Consider the following 16,769-nt stretch of genomic DNA (forward strand, 5'->3'; position numbering starts at 1 on the left):
TGTATCTGGTAAGCAGCTACCTTTAAAACTATTTAAAAATTTTCTTTATGAAGCTAGAGAAAATGCACTGATTCACTGGAAATGAAAAGTAGGCCTTAAAGAGAAATCTTTGTAGTAGGGGGCACCAGCTTTTTTTTACTGTTCTGTAATTTGAATGTTAAAACCCCCAAGATAGTGTCTCTAAGCAAAATGCAAAATAAAAAGCCTATATGTTAGTGCAGAGCCAGCCTTCATCATTCCCTGTATCTGCAATGGATGTAACCTTGAACTTAGATGAAATTCCAGTCTGGATCTGAGCAACACAGTTCAAGCCTATGTCTGATTTCAAATATGAACAGCAATCTTCTGTGTGTACCCTCTCAGTTTTGTTGCTGTCTTTCTTTTTTTTTTCTTCTTCCTTTTTCTTTTTTCTTTGAACATGAAAAAAGAAGGCACATTTTGATATGGATTTATGCATGGTTATCCATGTTGACCAAAACTTCCACAAAATTTAGAAAATTTAAAATTACCTGGTTGGCTCAAGGAAACTTGTGAGGATGCTTTCAAGGGAGATAAAAGTTCTCATGCTAAAGTTGAAATATATTTTTGAAACATGGAAAAGATATTACGTATTTATAAGTACTTCACATTTCTTTGTATTAATTTAAAACATGCTAAATCCATACTAGATCCATCCTATATATATATATTAGTTTATTTAAAAATAATATGAGCGCTTTACTTATATCATAGGCAGACTGAGGAGGAAGACACGAGGACCACAAGAAATCGGGGATATATTGCCTTACTACAGAGGAACAAAGAAAACAAAGGATATCTAATTTATAAAAACATGAACTACATTTTTATAGTGAAAAACAAGCATAAATCTACAAATTCATATATTTGCATTGTGAAATGTTGCAAGACAGACAAAAGCCACAATATGAAAATTAATGAAGAAAGGCTGTGAGAAAAGTAGTATTATGAGGTTTTGAAAATGGCAGCTCTTTATCTAAATGAGAACACAATATGTGAGTGTTCATTTATCATTAATAGAAACTGAAACAGCTGGCTAACAAAAACCAACTTGAGGTGTGCATATTTACAGAAACTGAAATTATTTCTTAAAGTAACATAATACAACAAGCACCTTAAAGACTGCAAAATGAACAGTATGCCAAAAACACTGAGACAGTAAATTTGAGCAGCTGAAGACAGAGGCAAGATGGATGTATATGCCAACCTTACTTTGGAAGGTCATAGTAGATGTCAGTATGTCAAAAATGCAAAACACAGGCATAAATTTGCCAAGAGAAGACCATTTAATTTTAGGGAGTAAAGTCTATAGGGTATGGTATTCCAACACTATGGATCTTTAACGATTAATCTTAATAATTTTTTTTGCAAAATTTTCTTTCAATAAAGTAGTAGCCTAGTGGAGAAAACTGCAGATTATTTTTCCTTTATAGTAAAACATAAAGCTTTGAGGAACAAACATTTCCTTTTGCATCTCATCTGCAATGTGCTGGGCATTTTAAATAAGCACCAAAATGCAACAGGAGAAAACATTCAGATACAGCTGAAATTAAATCTTGGATGAACAGTTTCATGCCATTAATAATGATGGGGAAAAATTTAAAAAAGGATCAAACCTGAAATCTGAACATTCCACTAAATGTAATTTATGTGTATCACAATCCAGGTTTACCAAAGCCAGCATCTTTGCTGACCACTGACCAGTAACTTTAAGAAAGATACATTCACAGGCTTTTCAGATTTTTACAATGGAATAAAAAATTGCATGCAGGCACATTTCCTGTCTTCATTCCAAAGTGAGTTTGAATGATGACTTTTGGTTTAGTAGAAAGAAGAGAGTGCTACATTAGCAAGCTTCTGACAAAGAAAAGAAATCCAAATTGAAAAAAAAAAAAAATCATACTAGTTTAGATTCTTTCAAGCAACTTTGAAAATCCAAAAGGGGAAATATATGTCATTAGTTACTGATAAAAAATTTCTCTTGTTTGTGGCTAGCAATGACCTTAGCACACTGCCAATATGTTGAAGCTAAGGTCTTAGATAAAAAATGTGTTAGAAAATACATAGATAAAGAAATTAATCGTCTTGACATTTCAGGAAAATCAGAGTTGATTCCACATGGAACACAGTTTTTTTAAAAAAATTCCATTTGTTTAGATCTCTGCTGACTTCAGCAGAACTTGATTTGAAAGGGAAATTAGCATTCTGAGTACAAAAGAGATAAGCAGGAGGTGGATGAAAATGAAAGAAATTATCCAAATCAGGAAATGAATTAGAAAATGAGCCATTAATGATTTCCTGTCTGGCAGAAAATCAGTAGTTATAGTGTCACCTGCAAGAATAATGCATGAGGGGAGCTAGATCTAGCAAATATGTCTTCCAGATAGTCCTATTTCAAACTGGGCTTGTGAGACATATTCTCTCTTTGATGCATATGGGTACCTCCTCTTAGTTCTAACAGAAAATACATTTTTGCAGCAAGGGAAGAACGTGAATGTGAGTTAAAATATGAAGCTTCTTAAATGTCAGAAGGTACAGAGCAGGAAATTGATGTCAATGGCTCTCAGTGCCCTTTGAGTCCTTTGCTCTTGACCCCACTGGGAGGGCAAGTGAAAAAAAAAAAAAATGAAGACCAAGCCCAACTTGCACTGTACATACCGATGAGAAAATTAGTATCACTTGATATTATTTATAACACATTTCCTTTTTCTTCTGAATTTTTCTGAGTATTTGTTCTAATTTTAGATTAACAACTTTAGTGTTTAATTAGTTTTTCTGTATTCCTGATATTTCAACACATGTAACACAGAATGGAAATCAGTCACCCTAGAAAGCAGATTCATGTAAATTTTTGTTTATCTATTTAGGTATTGTACCAAAAAAAAACCACACAGACTTTGATTTTAATAGTTGACACTTAACATGTACTTTACCAGGCTACATCACCTGTGAGTACCCAGGAGGAATCACAGAACTGATATATTTTTATTTTTTAGCTTTTTAAAATTTTCTTGTACAAACATAATTCTTCCTTATGCAGGAAGATCCTGAAACTTTTGAAGAGTTCTACGACCACCTCTCTCTCCTTTTAGTGACCTAAGGACAACTGTAGAGCCACAAATTCACAGGGCTGCAAAACTACAGGTTGTCTCATATCTTCTCAGCTCAATGCTAAGTGGTATTACTAGACATTTTTTTCCCTATACAAACATAGCTGAGTTTCTTGCTGATTAAAAAAACGATACCAACTTCGTATTTGAAGATATAAACAATCTGACCAGGTCAAATAAAACCATGAAGATGTCTGAGGTATGATTGTCTATAACATTTTATTTTGCCTGGAAATACGGTTACTAAATATCACACTTATGTACCAAAAATCCAACAGCACACTTCATTTGTTACTGAAGGAAATCTGATTGGAAGCAGAATTTAAGAGATTGCGGTACTGTTTGGGAACAGATGCAACCATGAGTAATACCCAGGATTTTGGTGAAAGATAATGCAGTGGCATTTCACAAGGCATATACTCCTACAGCATATCTGTGAGATCTTGCCATGTTTCAGAGTTGGAAGGGTTTTGCCATAGATGTTAATGGTGTTAGGATTTCAGTTGATGCTCTTAAACCATGAAAAAACCTGAGTGCTCTTTAACTGAAAAGTCAGTAAAAAAGAGAAAGAAAGAGAGGGTAAGCAAACAGTTTTTACCTTGCCAATACTTAATGTAAGGTAATTGGCTTTCACCCTTCAGAAACTGGGTAGTAGGTAGATGAAAAGAGATCTTTGGAGAGAAGGAAATACATTTAATGAGGTGTGCAACTAAAGAAGTGGTATTGTAGGTCACAAAGAGAAACGTGCCTGCCAAAACAGCAAACAAAAAAAGAAAAGCATAAAGGACCTAAAAAAAAAGGATGCTTGGACATCCCAAGCCTCTGAAACAAGCTGTGGGGAAGTATAATCATCATTTCATGGAACCTGTAAGTGTGAGTTATTCGCTACCCTGCTACATTAAGAGGAGACTTAATTGCAAAAGGTACAGGAACAAAAAGAGAAAAGTAGCATTCATAATATAAGAAAGGCACTCTGTTTTTAAAATGCAAGGCTTTGGAGTTTAATTACTAAGAAAATAACTTGGATGGTTAAGCATAGGCTCCTCATACCAAAGTACAAAGGAATTATGAATGGAAGTGTGAATTATGAATGGAAGTATGACTCACCTTTGAGTGTAACTTAAATATGTGTGTGCTGGTTTTGGCTGGGATGGAGATACTAACTACTCTGAAGAACATTCATGCCAGCCCAGCCCAAACCAGCACAATAAGGAAGGCCGGCCGAGTTAAGGAGTAAAAGCTTTAGATGTTTCCACAAAGCATTAGCAGTCCATAGCTGTTGCCCAGAATAAGCAAAGTGAAAATAAGATTGGAAGGATGTGTTAAGAGAGCGCTATATGGAAAAAAAAAAATGAAGCGACTGAGGACATACACTCCGTTTCCATACGCTAACAAAAATCTGCATGAGATGTTCACACTGGTAACTAAACACAAACAAACAAGAAAAAATGCATTTTAAAAATATTTCCACAGCATCACAGAACCATAGAACGGTTTGGATTAGAAGGGACCTTAAAAATCATGTAGTTCCCACCCCCTTGCCGTGGGCAGGGACGTCTTCCACTAGACCAGGCTGATCAAAGCCCCATCCAACCTGGCCCATCCAACACTTCCAGGGATGGGGCATCCACAGCTACCCACAGCTTCTCCAGGCAACCTGTTCCAGGGTCTCACCATCCTCACAGCAAAGAATTTTTTTCCTGATAACTAATCTACATCTACCCTATCACAGTTTAAAGCCATTCCCCCTTGTCCTGTCGCTAAAGGGCCTTGTAAAAAGTCCATATCCATTGTCCATGGGATTGACAAAGATGTTGAACAGCACCGGTCCCAGCACAGACCCCTGAGGAATGGCCGCTCATCACTGGTCTCTGCTTGGACATTGAGTCATTGACCACCACTCTTTGAGTGCAACCACCCAGGTAATTCCTTATCCACTGAGTGGTCCAACAATCAAATCCATGTCTCTCCGCTGTAGAGACATGGATGCCGTGTGGGACACTGTCGAAGGCTTTGCACAAGTCCGGGTAAATTGCATCAGTTGCTCGTCCCCGATCCGTCAATGCTGTGAGCCGACCATAAAAGGCCACCAGATTTTTCAGGCATGATTTGCACTTAGTGAAACCATGTTGGCTGTCACCAATCACCTCTTTATTTTCCATGTGCCTTAAGCGTAGTTTCCAGGAGGATCTGCTCCATGATCCTGCCAGGCATCACAGTGAGACTGACCGGACTGTAGCTCCCCACGTTTTCATTATTTCCCTGTCTAACAATGGGAGTTACGTTTCCCCTTTTCCAGTCAGCGGGAACTTCACCAGACTGCCACAGCTTCTCAAATATGATGGATAGTGGCTTAGCCACTTCATCCACCAGCTCCCTGAGGACCCACAGAGGCATCTCATCAGGTCCTACAGGCTTGCACACCTGCAGGTTCCTTTGATGGTCTGAAAGCTGATTGTCTCCTACGGTGGGCAGTTCTTCATCCTCCCAGTCTCCCTGCCTTTGCCTCTTGCAACTTGGGCAGTGTGGCTGGAGCGCTTGCCGGTGAAGACCAAGGTGAAAAAGTCACTGAGTACCTCAGCCTTCCTCATGTCCCAGGCAACCAGGTCTCCTGTATCCTTCTGGAGAGGGCCCATGTGTTCCCTGGTCTTCCTTTTCTCACCAATGCACCTATAGAAGCCTTTCTTGTTGCCCTCGATGTCCCCGGCCAGATTTAATTGGGGGGGGGCTTTAGCTTTCCTAACCTGGTCCCTGGCTGCTTGGACAATTTCTCGGTATTTTTCCCAGGCTGCCTGTCCTTTTTTCACCACTCTGTAGGCTTCCTTTTTGCAATTCAATTTGTCCAGCAGCCTCTTGTTCATTCATGCCGGCCTTCTGGCATTTTTACCTGAATTTACTTTTCGTTGGGACACATTGCTCATGAGCTAGAAGGAGATGATCCTTGAATGTTAACCAGCTTTCTCTGGCCTCTTTTGCCTCCAGGGTTTTATCCAATGGTATTCTACCAAGCAGATCCCTGAAGACAGCAAACTCTGCTCCTCTGAATTCCAGGGTAAGTGACCTTGCAGTGTTCCCAACTTTCTGCCCTAAATATCTTGAACTCCACCATTTTATGTTCACTAAATACAAGGCTGCCCTTGAGATTCACATTCCCTACCAATCCCGCTTGTTGTCTTCTTGTTGTGAACAATGTCCAGCATAGCACTTCTCCCCATGGGCTTCTTTATCAGTCGGATAACAAAAAAATGATTAATCTCAGCAGAAAGAATTTTTCAGAATATGGTTGAATAGGAATCAAAGGACAACTGAAAGTAGCCCCACATGTTCACAGCACCAAAGAGGCCTTGCTCTGTCAAGGCTTGGCAGCAAAAAGTGTTTCAGAGGAGTAAAATATGGCAGGGAAACTGGAGCATTTAATTATGTCAGCAGTTACATCATGGAACTGGCAAGGTTGGAGGGCTAACCTCCTGCTATCAGCTTGTTCAGGTCTTCAGACTAAAGCTGAAATTGTTCATAGCCCTGAATCAGTCACTGAGGTCAACAGAGACCTCTGGAAGTTATCTAGTCCAGCTCTCCTGCTCAAAGTAGGGCCAACCACAATAAAGTTGCTCAGGGTCATGTTCGTTTGGGTTTTGAGTATCTCCAAGAACTTCACAACCTATGGGAAGCCTATTCTACTGCTGTATCACCCTTCCAGTAAAAAAGATTCTTCTCATGCTTAAATGGAGTTTCTTATATTTTAATTTGTGCCTATTGTGTCTTGCCTTATCACAGGAGACCAGCGAGAAGAGTCTGGCTCCTTGTTCCTCATTTCCTCCCTTCAGGTATTTACAGACTGGTATCACACCCCTTTCACCCCCTTTTCCCCAGGCTGAACTGTCTCAGTTCTCTCAGCCTTTCCTAATTTGACAGATGCTCCTCTCCCTTAATCATTTTTATGGCCCTCCTTTGGACTTGCTCCAATATGACCACATCTTACTTGCACTGGGGAGAACAGAACTGGACCAAGTAGTCCAGATGTACCTCACAAGTCCTGAATGGAGGGAACAATCTGCTGGCAACCCTCTTCTAAATGCAGCCCAGGATGCTGCTGGCTGCCTTTGCCATCAGGAAAAATCTGAAAGCTTCGAGTCTGAATTTTTACATGGTCACATTTTCAAGATTTTTCTTCACAATGATGAATTATAGCAAATGGTTAAAAAAAAAAAAAAAAAAAAGAAAGAAAGAAAATTCTAATTCATCTGCAATTAAATACCTCTGTGAGGTTGGATCCAGAGCATGGGTACTAGATGACCAGAATTTTAGTCCATTGTTGATGAAGATGATGTCTTAACAACATTATCCACAAATGTTAGCCTTCCATATCTCTCTCTGATCTTCAATTTTAAAAAGTAATTTAAACCTGAAATCAGAAGACTTTCTGCAATTGATTTAAAGAAAAGTCTATGATAATAGCTGTAATTTTCCTAGAAATGTCTATTGACCAAATGCACACTGCCCACAATTTCAAGATATATTCCTGAAATCTGAAAGCATATTTTAAAATTCTTTTTAGAGTGTCTTCCTTTTTCAACAAAATTAATGTGAAATCTTACACTGTTAGAGGAAAACAGATGATAATTTGTATTTTTTCTCTCAGTAGATGAAAGTGACTAGTTTCTAATCCTGTGATGCTCATCTAGTCTGATAAAGAGCAAGTAAAAAAAGTATTACATCTGATTGGTTTTTTTGCCAGCTAGAACCCCCCATATTTTTATAGTTGTAAAGTTGAAGGTACTCAAGCTCAGTTATTTCTTTAAAACCTACTTAAAATTTGTTTTTATTAATCAGACAGCTATTGCATTGGTATTTTAATGATCATTAAAATTCATAAACTGTTTAATCAATTACCAGAAATGGAGATATAAGATTCAGATTAAATTTAGGTTATCATTCAAACACGTGCTCGATGTTAAACAGAAAAATTCATGTTGAGAATGATCTTAAGAGTAACGAAAGATTCTGTTCTGAGCTGGAAGTCTAAGAAAGGCAAATAAACTGCTTAAATTTGCATCACTACATAGAACTCAGATTTTTTGAGACAGTCATTCTGATTCAAGTATTGAGCCCAAAGACAAGTTCTTGATAGGTTTGGCCTACTCCCACATCTAAACAGACTGTGCAGCATCGTGTTTTCTGTTTTTCCATTATACACTAAAAAGAATTTGAATTTTACATGCTCCTGTTTTGATCTGTGTTCTGTAAGAAAGCCCTCATCAGTTTCTCATGATAAGCACAAATGATTACTTTTCTCTCCCCTTTTTCCTCTCAAGGCCTTGTCTTTTGCAGTCATATCGTAGTCAATGAGTAGATTATCAGCAATATTTAAGCTCTGTTCCTCAAGATGGAAAGAATATTCAGGGTTTCTATCCATGCAATTAAACACCTTTGTTCTTATTCCTGAAAGACTTTCATAATTAAATGAGCTAAAAGATTATACTCAATCTATAAAGAAGCTGAATACTTGCAGCTTTTTTCTAATTTAAATGAAGAATTATGCTTAATATAACAAAACGTTTCACAGGAAAAAAAAAAAAAAAAAAAAAAACAAAAAAACCCCAACAGAACAAAAAAACAACACAAATCAAAACCGCTTAAAAACACATTAGTGTGTGTAAATTAGTCTTTTTAGAACGCAGGCTAATGTGCACATTTACTGCTGGCTTGAAGACATTTCATTTAAAATATACACTGCCATGTTTTTAGTTCTTCCTATATTTAGTACATTAGTCTGATTTGTGTGGTATATTAATATGAAAATCAGACAGCTAGAAAAGTAAGTGCTGATCAACTATAAATTAGATTGATACAATCTTACTGAAAGCATATAGTAAAGTACTACTGATTCATATAAATTTTAATTCTCTACTTTCATATTCTAGTCTTCTAGAGCAAGCTGATATGTAACAAATTAAATCTGCATTAATACCATGGAGTAACATAAAAAAAGAATGAGTAACGATTTGAGAAAAATAACCAAGTGTGAGTTTTTAAATGGTATCTTCTTGAAAGCATATGTCTCTCCACTGTTCTGTCAGAAATTTGTATCACACAACACACGAAGAGGGTGTACACAACTACTCAATGGTTTTGCCAGGACGTAATGATTCCACAGCCTTTCCTTTCATCCCAGTGCTTGGGAGTCCAGACAAAAGTAAATAACACTAATGTCTCAGTACACAAATATGAAAATAATACTTGTAATCAAGGTCAATATTTTTAGTTTCAGGAAATAAGAGGTTTTTGCCCTCTGAATGGCTTCTGATCACATTTTGCCTCAGCAAGATGCACTAATTATTCATTTTACTACCATTCATTGGAGTTAGGTGAGAATTTAGCTGAGTAGCTACTTGTACTTCCAATTCCTGCCTTCTAAACAGCTTGCAAAGGCATGTGGTGCTGCTAGACATTCCCGTTTTGAACAGTTCCAAGGCAAAGGTTATATCTGCCACATCAAACTTACTGTCATGTCTGGAGCACTCAGTAGTTTAGGCTTTTCATGTATTTATTTTTTCAGGCTGTGCTATTGCTGCACTCCATGCCTCTCTGTGTCTGCAGTGCAGTGGCTGTACGCTGGGGTTCAGCCAGCTTTATACCGCTGAATCTCTCCCTGACACCTTTCTGAGGACAAATATATTATCAGTTCTTAAAACTTGTCTTGCTTCCAATTTCTATTTCATGTTTCTTTTCTGCAACACTTGAGCAAAGAATGTTAGAAACTCTTTCAGAATCTGTTTGGAAAAATAGGCTACTGTTTCTTTCTTCAGCTCCACCGTTCTGTAAATCAACACCCACCGTTCTATCCGTCAACATCCACATATTTCTCAACTGATTCTAGTGCCAGTACTCTCCCACCAAAGAACAGGCATACTGTGAGAAGTTTTGTCCAAGTTAAGCGAACCAAGAAAAGGATACACTGCATCTAGAAAGTATGCAATATATTCAAAAGCTATTGAAAATCCCTTTATTTTACTGAAAATGGGGCATACATACACATGACTAAAAGCATCACAACCACTGATAGTTTGCTTGGATATTCCTCTAATTTGCTAAGGTCCTGAAGTAAGTAACAGGTTCTATGGGAGACTGTTAAGTGGAAGATATTTCCTGTGTGCACAGTCATAAAAAATTAATTCAAAAGTAAAAATGTTCAACCTTTACTTCAGCTCAGAGAGAGAGGATAAGTTTCACTGACACATTAAAGCAATTTATTCTCAATAGTTCACACAAATCTACATTTAATATTATTCCCAAAACATGTTGCACTGTGTTAATCAAATATATAAATCAGATTTTCATTGAGTGGGCTTTCCTGCATGCTCTGTACCAAACCTGTTTCTATAGCTGAGGTATTTTTCACTTACTGAAATGTACATAATGAATTTTAACACTATCAAATGAGATGTTCAATATATGGCAAGTGGGCAAAAGTGAATGTGTGTTACTCTAAAATTCCTGATTGCTATTATGGTCTGTTTCCATCTGTACATATAAGAATGAGTTTTTCTTTATTTTTCATTGCACTCCTGAGTTAAGATTACTGAGAATGAAAGTACCACTTCCACTATTAAATATATCAATCATAAAACTTTATGAATACAAACATTTTATCTGGAAAGAATGGAGGAATAAGATGGATTTCTCTTTCCAAGATGGACTTCAATTTCTTTGCCAATGGTTACACATTAAAGAACCAGGGACATATTAAAAAGTTAAAAAGTACAAGTCCTTAAATGTTCAACAACGAGAATCACAATGATAATGAAATCTTTACCAGGAGGAAAGAAAAGAAAATGACGTTCTGTAGTATGAGTTCTTTTTTTGCCCCATATGTAGAGTTACCAATGAAGGAAAAAAAAAAAAACAAAACAAAACAAAACAAAACACTGTTGCAGACAAACAAAGCTCAGATGGTTTAACAAAAAACATTTTCCAAATGGAGAAACCTACTATAATTCTGGTAAGGAAATGGTGGTTTGGGAAATGAGTGTGTGTGCTCTGTCAAGATCATTGTGTTCTCGTGTACCTTGAAGTAATGACTGATGGAACTTTGGAGTCCATGATTTCCACAATTCAGTGACTTGAAGAGGTCCTATTTATCAGGGAGAGAGGATACCTAGGAAGTGGGGCATGATCATGTAAACATGCTGTTTCTGACAGTTAATATTTAATCTGATTGCTAAGAAAAGCTGGACAAGGAAACCTTATTTTAATGAAGTTGTCATAGTCCAGGAAATAAATGTATAATAGCCTTGAAAATGTTCCAGAAAATATAAATTAAACACTTCACCCTATTAGCTGACCTAGCATTCTGGACCTACATATCTCACATTTTTCATGTTGTTATGGCAAACGAGTCTTGGTATGTTCCTGAGGGAGAAGTTGAATTTAGTCCAAAATCACTAGAAGTGCAGGATGAGTGTACAACATGAAAATCTTAGACACGTTTATACAATCATTCTTATAAAAACCAACTTTGTTCTAAGAATCTGTAAATTTTTGTCTATATCTCTCTTCCCACCTCCCCACCCCCCCCCACCCCTGCCCACCCCCCACCCCAGCCCCTTAAAAGAGTGCAGGGTGTTTTCTTCATTCTCCTTGAAACAGGAGAATGGTCTTTTAAAAAATCAAGTACCACTTCCTTTTCAGGCTGGAGTACCCCAGCATTGCTTTGGTGTTCTTCATTCTCTCAGAAAAGCTATTAGGAAAATCTTCACATGCTCCTTTTTCTTAAACAACATCAACAACAAAACCCACATTCTTTTTCATAAAAACAAACAAACAAACAAACAAACCAACAAAAAACCATATCTAACTCTCAAATTCTGGATCATGAAGCTACACTTACCTTTGAGGATATGTACAAGTTCTACAGCAACTGGTCCTTTAACAATTTAACTGCAATGAGGAATGCCAGCAGCACTCTGCCTTCTCTTCTGTTATTTTAAGAGAGAACCCTTCATACCCTCAAGATCTTTTCATCACAGACTCTCTGCTATACCTTCTCCCTACAGTAGGTAGTGCAAAAATTACCTGACAAAAATGTATGAACTATGCTCATCCTATGACCCCTGTTTAAAGGAACTTTAAAAACTATTATAAGTCTTACTATCCTAACCACACCTCAAAGTGTAAAACTAATTGGTTTGCAAAATTATTCTCAGTTTTCCAAGTATCATCCCCTGCTGTGCTTTTTCACCTTTCCTTCTTTCCTCATAATACTCACACAGACATGTACTTTTTCCAAGAGTTCTTGTCAATATTGTGAGTTATATGTCACATATTCATTAGAAAATAAAGATCCTTTTTTTGACTCATGGATCCTTCTCAATACTTTTGGGACATGCCACTGAAACACATTCAAATGCCTACATCTTCTTCCTGTAAGAATAAAATGCTGCAGCATGAGTTTGTGCATTGTTACTGTCTCATCTCTGCCTTGGTTTTCTTCTCTGAAAAACTAGCAAATATGCATAAAGCATCGGGCAAACATTTAACAGGGCTCAATTCTAAGGCTGCTATTCTGATCAGATTGAAAGCTGAACTCTCTACAGACAGAAATTTTGTCCTGAGAATGTAGGACATACTGAGTATTTTCTGATATACACAACCACAGAAATAGTTCTGATATTCTTGCAAGTATGTTACCATTCCTGTGCTTCCCCATTTGAGCCCCATGTGGTTCTTTCACATCACATTTGAAGCAGTGTCTGTCTAACCATAATCAAATGATTGTAGACTGCCATTATTGTACTAGTATTCCTGATTCTCATGATCTCAATAACACAAATAAATCTTCACATTCTTTCTGACTACTTTTCCCCCTTCGTTGTATAAGTTGCAGGCAGAGTTCTTTTATTAGCCTGGAATTAACTGGTCTTCTTCTTTCTCACTCAGTCTTTTACCCCAGTAAAGAAGTGGTGTCTTCCTAATGTCTGAGGGTTATGTTACAGAAAAAAACATTTTTCTAACCTTTATTTCTACCATGTTCCAGTATTTTCAATAAATCTTGAAAGACAGAGTTCAAAAGAGAATCTGCTTTTTTTAAGAGCTGAAGAAATAACTTTTTCTCTTCTCTGCTAATATGTTTAGACACTTAACACTTCTGTTGCTTCCTTTGATTTCAGAAACAGGATTTTCTTTAACTGAAGTGGAGAATATGAATATTTTCACATGAAATCTTTTTCATGATCTGTTGATCTGAGTAAGAAGTTTGTGCCTCTAAAAGGTTCTTTTAATGAGCCATAAATTTATGCAGATTAAGTACCACTTAATGATACTTAAGATAATAATTAAGATGCAATTTTGCATTCAAAATCTTGTTTTACAATGTGTCTTTTTTGAGTAAGTAACTCCTAGAATAAAAATCTTGTACAAACATTTCACTTTTTCTATCAGATTATGACAAGTAAACAAAAATGTCCCTATAGTGTAAAAGTAAAATCTTCTCACCAGTGTATTATTAGGGTAAAGCCAGAAAAAAGAACAAACAAACAAATAAACAAAAGAACCCACAAAAAACCCAGAGGGAATAGAGGGCTTAGAACAAGACAAACTTAGGAAGATGGGGTCCTGGAGACCTCTAAACTACTACATGAAAGGTATCAAAGCACAGGAAATTTAATCTTAAAAAAGTAAACTGCTATTTTTCTGAGGTACACTAGAATATTTCAGTTTTTAAGGTGTTTGCAAAATTCAAACTGCAGTGGCAATGCATGGAGAGAAACTGGGAAAAAGCCTCCTGCTTATATTATGGAAGATACTCTACAGCAATTACAACTTGATGGTAGGGTAGGAAACTGTAAAAAGATGTAATATTTAAAAAATAATAATAAAAAACTTGAATACTGGGGTTTGTGTGAGCTTTACATTATTAGCATTATGACATGTGTCTAAATAAGGGACCCAAGTGGGAGAACAATACTTGCAGTGAAGGACAACAAGGAAAAGAAGTTTTTACTGGCTTAAATTGAGCTGAGAAAAAGCTGATCTAATGACGTTGGCATAAAAATTATTGTATGAACACTGAAGCGTGAAAGCCACCAGAAGATTTTCAATGGTACTGAGCTGCTATTTTTTGTCCAAATCTTTGAAAGAGTCTATATCATGAATGGTGATTGGTACAATAAATGTTTCTGCTACCTTTGCACTCATGGTAAACAGCAACAGAGTCCTTCCTCTGCTGAGCTTTCTTCAATAAGTTTAAATAGCGGAAATACTTTGAGAAATTACCTTGAAAGATACAGTTCTCTTTCAATAGAGATACTGAAGTGAAATGGTCGTCTATATAATATAATATTGAATTATTCAAACCTGGCCTGCACAGGGTCTCAAGGAAATGGTATTTTCATAAAGAGATCAATAAGTCCCCTTTTTTTCCCAATAATTCTTCAGATTATGGAGGCAATTCTGAACATTAGAAAGCACAGACAGTCCACCCAATACTTACACTGTAAGAAGCTGCAGGTAGAATTCCCTTACCTAAATTATATCCATATTAAAACAGATGCCAGAATTACTGAAATATAAAAAAAGGTAAAAAACATACATCTCCAGGTGCTCTACTTTCTAACTTCAAAGTTTACAGAAGAATAAGTTTGAAAACACCTATGTTAGAAAAATGGAAATAAACTTCCACCTGGAATTATTATGTCTGTGAAAAGAGCCTAAAAGACAGAGAATCAGGAGTACTGAAGCCTCTGAAAAGATTCTCTGTGACAGTCTCGAAGCCTCACAGCTAGGATTATCTATGCAGGCAAAATTCCAAAAAGTTGTAATAGAAAGATGGCAAACTTGGCATCAGTTGGCATTCTTGGAAAACTTGGCATTCTGTAATCATTTTTTCTGTTGAAAAGCTTGTAAAAATCAGTATGATCTCACAACACATTATGATTTAAACACAGGAACTGATTTCTGATAAAAAACTACCAATGAAAAATGAATGTTCATTTTTACTGTTCAGTCTTAAGCATTCATGCATACAGTGATGATAACACCGCTGCTTCTACAGCCTATCCAAATGTAACACAGTTCAGTACTTTAAAAGTCAATATTTATTAATCTTTTCCATCAAATTAGGGCAGATCTATCTTATTTTACAATGAGAAGATCTGTAGCAATGCAGACAAGATTATTTGGTAAATATGAGAAATGTTTATCACGCACAAATGGTTACTATAACCCTGATGAGTAAGGCTCAACCTTTGCCATCATTAGTTGTACTGCAGTATATATTAATAGGTTCCACCATAATAAGTTTTTATTTTTATCATATTACTAAAATTAATCTAAAGTTAAAATAAAGTCACTGGGAGAAGGGAACCTGAATCCATCCCATTCTTCTCAGTTTAACACCAATGCCAGCAAAAGATGCTCAGAAGTTGGGGAGGGATTGCAGGGCAGCAGGAGAGCATCTGACGAGCAGCACAAAGGAATCCCAGGCACCCCAGTCAGTAATTCAGTTTCATCAGGGGCCCAACTTAACTGCCTCTATACAAATGCACAAAGCATCGGAAAAAAAACAAGACAAGTTAGAGATGTGTGCACGTCTGACAGGCTATGATCCCATCGACATCATGCAGATGTGGTAGGATGGCTCCTATGACTGGGGTGTTGGAATGGAAAGATACAGGCTTTTGAGGAAGGACAGGCATGATGAGAAGGGAGTGTCACCCTCCATGTCAATGACCAGCTGGGGTGCATGGAGCTCTTTCTGGGGATGGATGAGGAGCTGACTGAGAATTTATGGGTCAGGATCAAAGCGAGGGCAGGGACAGGTGACTTTATAGTGGGGATCTGCTGCAGGGCATCCAGCCAGGAAGACTGAGTGGGCAAGGTCCTCTATAGGCAGATAGAAACAGTCTTACATTCACCAGTCCTGGTCCTCATGCTGGGCTTCAACCACACCAATATCTGTTGTAGGGGCAACACAGCAGGGCACAGGCAATACAGGAGGTTCCTGGAATGCGTTGATGATAACTTCCCTCTCCAAGTGATAGAGGAGCCACTGAGGGGAGGTGCCATGCTGGACATTGTTCTCACCAAAAAGGAGAGGCTTATGGGAAATGTGAAACTCAAGGGCAGCTTTGGCTGCAGTGACTATGAAATGGTGGAGTTCAAGATTCTTGGGGCAGCAACGTGGGCACACAGCAAGATCACCACCCTGAACTTCAGGAGCACAGATGCTGGCCTCCTCAGGGATCTGCTTGGTAGAATACCATGGGATAAATCCCTGGAGGCAAAAGGGGCCCAAGAAAACTGATTAATATTCAAGGATGACTTTCTACGAGCTCAGGAGTGATCTGTCCCAAGAAAGAGGAATTCAAACACATAAAAAAAACCCCGAGAGACCTGCATGGATGAGCTCCAGGAGCTCCTGGACAAATTGAAACACAAAAAGGAAGTCTACAGGAGGGGAGAAACAAGGGCAGGTAGCCTGGGAGGATGTTGTGGTTTAACCCCAGTCAGCAACTAAGCACCAAACAGTTGTTCACTCACTCCCTTTCCATGGTGGGGTGTCGGAGAGAATTGGAACTCTATAAATGACAAAACTTATAGGCTGAGATAGACAGTTTAATAAGTAAAGCAAAACTCATGTACATA

At 37.5% G+C, this 16,769-nt stretch overlaps 1 protein-coding gene across 2 annotated transcripts in view; it reads left to right on the forward strand.

The window, feature by feature from the left end:
• The window catches only part of CDH18 (cadherin 18), a 689,972-nt gene that overhangs the window by 95,032 nt on the left and 578,171 nt on the right, over window positions 1–16,769 (forward strand). The window contains exon 1 of one of the 2 annotated variants that reach the window (XM_080377755.1): window positions 1–16,769. This exon is cut by the window's right edge and continues 20,257 nt beyond it. The exons of the other annotated variant lie outside the window; for it this stretch is intronic. The gene's annotated coding sequence lies outside the window, so the exon portion shown is untranslated. 2 annotated transcript variants of the gene reach the window in all.

Source organism: Falco punctatus (genome assembly GCF_963210335.1).
Source record: "Falco punctatus genome assembly, chromosome: 3".
Classification (NCBI taxonomy): Eukaryota; Metazoa; Chordata; class Aves; order Falconiformes; family Falconidae; genus Falco; species Falco punctatus.